We start from the raw sequence: 8,036 nt of genomic DNA on the forward strand, positions 1-8,036 counted from the left end.
CCTCTTGCATCTTGTCGAATATTTCTTCCAGTTGGTCGCGTAAAAGAAACATTTTGTCTTGCTTCTTACTCCGAGACGGATGGACCAATCAGATTGAAACTTCTTGCATCTGGAAGAGCATTTGCCACTTGGACCCATAGCAAAACATTTGTCCTTGTCTTATTTTTTACCACTTTATATCACTTTTTATCGCAAAAAGCGTACTATTTCACGTATGTTTGGCCTGAAACCGATGAAATCGATGAAACCCCTTACATTTTGCTGCCGGAGAGGTTTTCGCAATGATCACAGATGCAAAAATTTATGAATTTCTGTATTGTTTATAACTATTGTTATCGCAAAATTCCTATTATATGATGTAACTCGGTGACGAAATTACCGAGCGCGATGGAACCTTTCGCATTTCATGATATATGAATTCGTGATGTTCCCATTTGCAAAAATTTATGGACACTTTCATTCTTTAAAATCATTGTTGGTGCAAAGTTGCTATGCTCTGGTGTAGCTCGACAAGGAATTTACCAAACGCAATCAATCCTTTCACATGTAGTTGAACATGTATTCCTGATAATCCCATTTGCAATTATACAGGGTGTCCAAAAACTGTTGGATGTCCTTGAATGGGGTGTTTCGGGGGGTGGGGGGGTGGAGTGGGGGGTTTGAAACAATTTTTTCTTAACGAAAATGTTGTTCGAGGCATCGTTAAGGAGATATTGACAGAAACCCCCAACCAATCAGAGCGTGAGTATGTCGGTGGAGCGCCTGCGGTAGCATAGGCCCCGCAGGCGCTCCACCGGCATACTCGCGCTCTGATTGGTCAGGAGTTTCTGTTTCTGGAATATCTCCTTAACGAAGCCTCGAGCAACATTTTCGTTAAGAAAAAATTGTTTCAACACCCCCTCCCCCGCGGAACAAGTCTTTTCAAGGACCTCCAACGTTTTTGGAACATCCTGTATATTAACTCATAACATAGCTCATAACTGTTGTTATTGCATGAAACTTACTGGTTATAGATTGCCACTAAAAAGAGTGAAATAAAATAATTTTTTGGAAAAAAAATTTAACCGACTTCAAAAAAGGTACAGTGAAAAGTATGAAATAATTTCTAGTTAATTTATATGAATACGCACTAGCTCTAGATATAATTGCTTAAAAGTATGGGAAAATGCAGTGAAAAGCATGAAATAATTTCTAGTTAATGTATACGAATACCCACTAGCTCTAGATATAATTGCCTAAAAGTATGAGAAAATGCAGTGAAAAGTGTGAAATAATTTCTATTTAAACTGCATTGTTATTCACCATCGTTTGATGAATTTGGTTAAATTATTAAATACATCATATTAAATGCAATTCACCTTTTTCGGAGGCGGCGCAAAATTTAGAATTAAGTATATTAAAAATTGCTAAACTTGGTTTAACTTTCTGTCGGAGAAACAAAAAATATGGTTTTTATTTATTTTTATCATTACATCCACTCTGACATCATATTCATTAACACTATTCAATATCACCGCCACCACCAAATACTATCCCAAACCTATTCATACAGTATTTCCATAGGGAGAGTTTATACATTAGAAGAAATCAATATGGCCGCCACTCCCCTCCAAAAAAGCCCCAAATTTACTCACACAATATTTCCGTGTACATACTATATACATTAACTATTAATTCCTCATAGACAATAAACATGTATACATTGACAGTATTCAATATTGCCGCCTCTACCAAAAGCTAACCCAAACCGGAATACAAAAATTTTTGCATCTGCGCCGCCTCCGAAAAAGGTGCATTGCATTTAATATGATGTATTTAATAATTTAACCAAATTCATCAAACGATGGTGAATAACAATGCAGTTTTAATAGAAATTATTTCACACTTTTCACTGCATTTTCCCATACTTTTAAGCAATTATATCTAGAGCTAGTGCGTATTCATATAAATTAACTAGAAATTATTTCATACTTTTCACTGTACCTTTTTTGAAGGCGGTTAAATTTTATTTCCAAAAAATTATTTTATCTATAGTTTTACAATGGACGTTCTTTTGTATCTTATCTTAATTATTAAATCTTAAATTATGAAACGGTAAGTATTGGTAACAGTATTATAAAATATAAACTTGAAAATTATAACAGTAATTAATTATGGAATTAACTTACTGCTACGATATATATCTTACATCTAGGTATGAAACTTATTTACATTTTTTTTTTTTTAACACGTTGATTCTAAATAAACGCTGTTTTCTATTTACATGACTTTGATAAGTGCCCTCCTTTCTTACAAATATTTAAGAGGCCGTTTCTTCCTAATCTATCTTTACATTTATTTCTTTATGAACCTTTCTCCTTTAAATATCTCTTTCTATGTGTTTGAAGAAATTACATATTGCTTTCAAGGTTCTTAGTTTGTTCTGTCTTAATAACGCTGATAAGTCTTCTACTTTTTCTATATCTACCTTTATCTTATTAATTAATTCCTCCCTTTCAAGATTATATAAGACACATTCGAATAACACGTGAGACGCCGACTCTTCGTCTTGTTCGCATTCGCATAATCCGCTGTCTATATAGCCTTTTCGTACCAGCGACTCCCTCAGGTTGTGATGATTAGCTCTTAGTCTAGATATTAATCTAATTTCTTTCCTGTTTAAGCTATGCCTGTACTTGTAAAACCATGGCTTGAATCTTCTGTTCTTCTCTCTGTCCCACACCTCAATCCCATCAAGTCCCGGTGCTTTGTCGTCCTCCAACGCCCTTACCACCACCATAAATTCCTCCTCTCCTATCTCCTCCACCCACTCCCTCCTCGCCTTCTCCCTCCCACATCTCACTTTATACTCCATCCCCCCTAACAATCTGATAAAGTATTCACTCCATTCCTCCATTTCTATCCCTTCTCCTACCCACCTCCTCCCTCCCCTCTCCTTCTTGAGCAGCACCCATACTTCCTTATCCGTTCTGATCGCCTCCACCTCCCTCCCCAGCCTCTCCTCTTCTTCTTCCTTCTTCGTCTCACACAGCTCCTTATATCTTTTCTTCTCCACCCCATACTCCTCCCTTCCCACTTTTCCCTTTATCCACTCCCTTAGTTTCCTTCTCAACCCACTTTTCTTCCCCCCCCCCCCCCCTATCTCTGTTCCCTCCTCCATTGCTTCTTTAATTTTCCTCTTCAATCCCTCCCACCTCTCCATCGCCGACCCCCCCCCCCCCAGCATCTCCGTCCTCTCCCTGAATTCTTCCTTCCTCTCTCTCGTCCACCTCATTCTTTTCTCACACCCTCCTCCCCTGCCCCTTCTGTTATCTCCCACCTCCTTGCCTTTTCCTTTTAATTCCACCACGATCGGCTGGTGGTCCGAGTCCACCCTATCCTCTACCACCAACTTACAACATTCCCTCCTGGTGTCCTCATCCACCATCGCCAGGTCAATTACCGACTCTCCCCTCCCTCCCGAGTATGTATACTTCCCTATTTCGTCTCCCTCTATGTCCCCGTTTAAAATTCCCCATCCACATTCCTCAACTACCCCTACCAATCTTCTACCCACCCCATTCACCTTTTTATACCTCGATCTTCTCCCTCCCCCTATCTTTTCCTCCCAATCCTCCCATGCTCCCCTTCCCCTCTCTCCTACTCTCGCGTTCATATCCCCTCCTATTATTATCCTTCCCCCCCCCCCCCCGCTCTCCTCCATCCATTTTCTAATCCTTTCCAACTTCTTCTCCAAATCCTGATTTACATACACTCCCACCACTCTCCATTTCTTACCTTCTACCTCAAAACTGCTCGTTATAATTCCTTCTTCCTCTCTCAAATCCTCTCTTTCCTCTCCTTTATTCCTCCTAAACTCCTTCCTTATCCCCAACACCATCCCTCCAATCGCCCTCCCTTTCCTATTTACCCTCCTCGCTGGCTGGTGGTTCCACCACCAACCCCTCGGCAATCTCTTACTTATCTTCCCCAACTTTTTTCCTCCGTCCAAGTTTCCATTCCTACCATTATATCCCTTTTCTCTAGTCCCTCCCAAAATTCTTCGTCCTTATAACTCAATTCCGCCAAGTTCCAGAATGCAATTTTGCACCCCCTCCCACCTCTTCCTACCTCCGCCCCTTTTTTTCCGTCCGCTCCTACCCGTACCCATTACCCTCTTCCTCCCCCTTCCTCCCTCCCCTCCCCATTTCCCTCTCCCTTATCCCCTTCCACCTCCCTGCCTTCTCTTCCATGCCCTCCCCACTCCCTTAACCTTTCCTCCTCCTCACTCCACCTCCACCATGTGTTCCCTATACATATTTTTCCATATCCTACTATCGCCCTTCCACCCGTTCTTCTTTCCTGCTCGTCAATCTCCCTCAACTTCCACTGCATTCTCCTCTCCTTCTGCGTAAGGTCCTCCTATATTCTTTCTCCTCCTCTCCCTAAATCCCTCCTTTTCCTAAAAACCTCCTTTCTCATTATTTCATTTTGTAGCCTTGCCACCATCATTCCCTTCCCACTCTCCCCAATCTGCCCAACCTGCCTTGCGCTTTCCACCTCCCCTTCTACCCCTAGCCTCTTCAACACCTCCTTTACCGCCTCTTTCTCTTTCCCCCTATTCGTTCTTATCCCCCTAATTATTATATTTCTCCTCCTGTCCGCCCTGTCTGCCATTTCCACTCTTTTCTCTAGCCCTTTCAGCTATTCCTACCATTCCCTCTCCCCCTCGCCCCTTCCCTCTCTTCTGTCCCCCCCCCCCTTACCCTCTCCTCCAGCTCCTCTATTTTTTCCCTTAGTTCCTCCTTCTCTGCCCTCCACTCCTCCTCTCTCCTCCTCATCTCCTCCCTCACTTCCCTAATCGATCCGTCTATTAACTCTTTTATATCTCCCATCTGCCTCCTCATTGTCCCCTCCAACGTCTCCCCCATCTCTCGCACCTCCTCCCGCGTCTCCTCTATCCTTCCCTCCAATTTCTCCCCCATCTCTTTCATCTCCCCCCTCAACTCCGTCATATAATCCTTATCAACTTTTCTATTCCCATTCTATCCACCCTTTCATCCTCCCTCCATGGCGACCTTGGTGTGAGCCCACTTTTTTGGAATATATCTCTTCCTCCTCCCCCCGATGTTTCCCCCTCTTTACCACTCCCTTTCCCCCCTTTGAAAAAATCCTCCAGGTCCTTCTTCCTTCCCTCGCTCCTTTCTCTTCCTCTTACCCCTTTTACTACCTTCTCCCCGCCGCCTCCCTTTGCACTCCTCGTCTATACCCCCAGCCCTCTGCTGCCCCCTTTTTTCTCTCCTTCCATATCCCTCACTTCTTCCTCCGCTCCTAACCTTTTGCCTGCTCACTTTTCTCTCACACTATCTTTCTCTTCCTGACACTTTCCTACAACTCCCTTCACTCCCCCTTCACCACTCACAATCCACCCTACACTCTTTCCCCTTACACCTACTTTCGCACTTCCTTTATCACTTTCTTCACCCCAACTTCTTCACTTTTCCCTGCCCACATCATTTCTACATTCACTCACTAAACCACCGGAAACGGAAGCCCTTTTCGTCCTTATATTAGCATGTTTTGGGCTGAATGAGGGCTCATTCGAAAGAGGAAGGTCCAACGAAGGGTGCTGTGGTCACGATTGAACGATAGTGTGTTGATATTTAATAATATCAGCGTCCAAAGTTGAACAAAAGTCGAGCAAAACACATCCGTAGAATGGAAGTATTTTTAACCGACTTCGAAAAGGAGGAGGTTACTCAATTCGATATGTATTTTTTTGTATGTTCACCGATTACGTCGAGACGGCTCGACTAATCGGAATGAAATCTCTTGGATCTGGTAGAACATCACTGCTACTTGGTCCAGTAACAAAAACATTTGACCTTTATTTATTTTTTATCACTTTATATCACTTTTATCGCAAAAAAGTACTATTTTACGTATGTTCGGCCTGAAGTCGATGAAATCGACGAAACGCCTTACATTTTGCTGTCGCACAGGTTTTCTCGATGATAACATTTCCAAAATTCATGAATTTTTTTATTGTTTATAACTATTGTGAGACCGATTTACTTTTCTCGACAATCAGTAAAATCTAATTTAATCAATAATCTGAATATGTTATTCTGTCGAGACAAGAAATCCACCTGGCGCGGCGTGGGTCAAGGGATGGCGGGACTCTAAAGAATAAAAATTGAATTTATAAAATAAAGATTTAGGGCGCCAGCCGATTTTACGGCAAATCGGCAAACGGAAAATAAGACTCACTCAGGGTGGGTGAGTTGGATGACCCGTGATAGGTAAAGTGAGAGAAAGGATAGAATAAAATTGAGATAAGAAATAGAATAAAGAAATATAATTCAGGTAAAATTAAATCTTCTGACTTACAGTATTTGTCGATGAATTACGGCTCGCACGCTGCGTATAACTTCACCAATCGATTGCTTGTCGTAACACTTATTAAATAGGCTAAATTAAGAGAATTGAATACAATGATAAAATTAAACGAATATAATGAAGGTAACGCTCGCTAAGACTCTATGATAACTGCGTTCGATTCGGGATCCCGGAACAGAGTGCCGAAAATCGACCGCGATCGCACGTGCTCGCCGCTATGTCTCTCTGCCGGCCCGTTTGGCAATATGTGTGCCTGTCGCGACGATTCATTTGAAAAGGGGGGGTTGTAGTTGTACGCGATGTAGAGTTTACTTTAATCGCTGTTTTCTTTAAAAGTAGCAGAAAGTAGCAGCTAATTCTTTTTGCTTCTGAAAGCGAAAGGTTCTCCCTTTCATACGATACTAATACTGTTAAAACATGTGTGTATTCATTTTTAAGTAACCGAATTCTTTTCTTTCATATTTATTAACAGATTTGATGTGAATTTTAATTATAAAACACAAAGTATATAACATATAGCTAAGATATTCAACACACTGTAGTTTATATGTAAATATTTCGTCACCCTCTAGATTAATATATTTTATATTAATATAACTTAAAGGCCATAATGTGGAGCAAAACTCCTCCAAATATCATTAAAATATCTTCAGTAGAACTAAAGTTACAGATTTTTGATCGCCGAGAGCCGTTTCGTCCAACTGTGCGTCGCTCACTGCTTATTAAAAAGACATTAACAAAAAAAGTTGATAACTATTTTGGTTACAGGCGGCACTTTTCCAGTTAAACTTTACCTTTTTCTTATACAAATATCTAACCTATGCCACGATCTTTACTTGTTCAGAAAAAAAATAGAGATTCGGGGGCTGGCCCCCGGTCAGGGGTTTGGGGGCGAAGCCTCCAACAAAGAGTACTGCAGCGCACCACGCAGGTGTGTACACGGTTATCCTGAGGGATGTATATTGCTTTCAGGGAGGTCGAGGGGGCGCAGCCCTCCGCTCGGCAGGGGGCCTGAGGGGCGCAGCTCCACAGCAAGCGTATAGTTTTGAAACGTACGTTTTTTAAATTTTGTAAAAGGTTTTTTAGCTGAAAACATCCACCTTGAAACCGTACGCTTGCTGGGAGGCTGCGCCCTCTCGACCTCGCTGAAAGCAATATACATCCCTCTGGATAACCGTGTATACACCTGCGTGGTGCGCTGCAATACTCCTTGTTGGGGACCTCGCCCCCAAACCCCCGACCGAGGGTCAGCCCCCGGACCCCCATTTTTTTACTGGACGAGTAAAGATCGTGCATTATACATGCTCTCGGAACAAGTTTGAACCGTTTTAGTCTTTTTATACGCTATACAATATAGCGTGTTCGTATGTATAACCTGGCGTAACTTACCAACTTTTTTTGTTAATAACTTTTTAATAAGCAGTGAGCGACGGTTAAGTTATTAGAAAAAGTTACTCAGGAGGGTGCTCTTGACAACATATGTCAAGGTGAAGGTCATAGGGAATGGGTCCCCTATTCAGCATATTTACCAAATATTTATAAACAATAATAGATTTTCGACTTTTTGGTGGTTTGATAGTCATCGGTAGATCCTACTACGCAACTGTACGAAAGATTTTCGATGAGATTTGGCCAAGTGATCTATATTTAAAAATGTT

Source organism: Hylaeus volcanicus, unplaced genomic scaffold (genome assembly GCF_026283585.1).
Source record: "Hylaeus volcanicus isolate JK05 unplaced genomic scaffold, UHH_iyHylVolc1.0_haploid 12157, whole genome shotgun sequence".
Classification (NCBI taxonomy): Eukaryota; Metazoa; Arthropoda; class Insecta; order Hymenoptera; family Colletidae; genus Hylaeus; species Hylaeus volcanicus.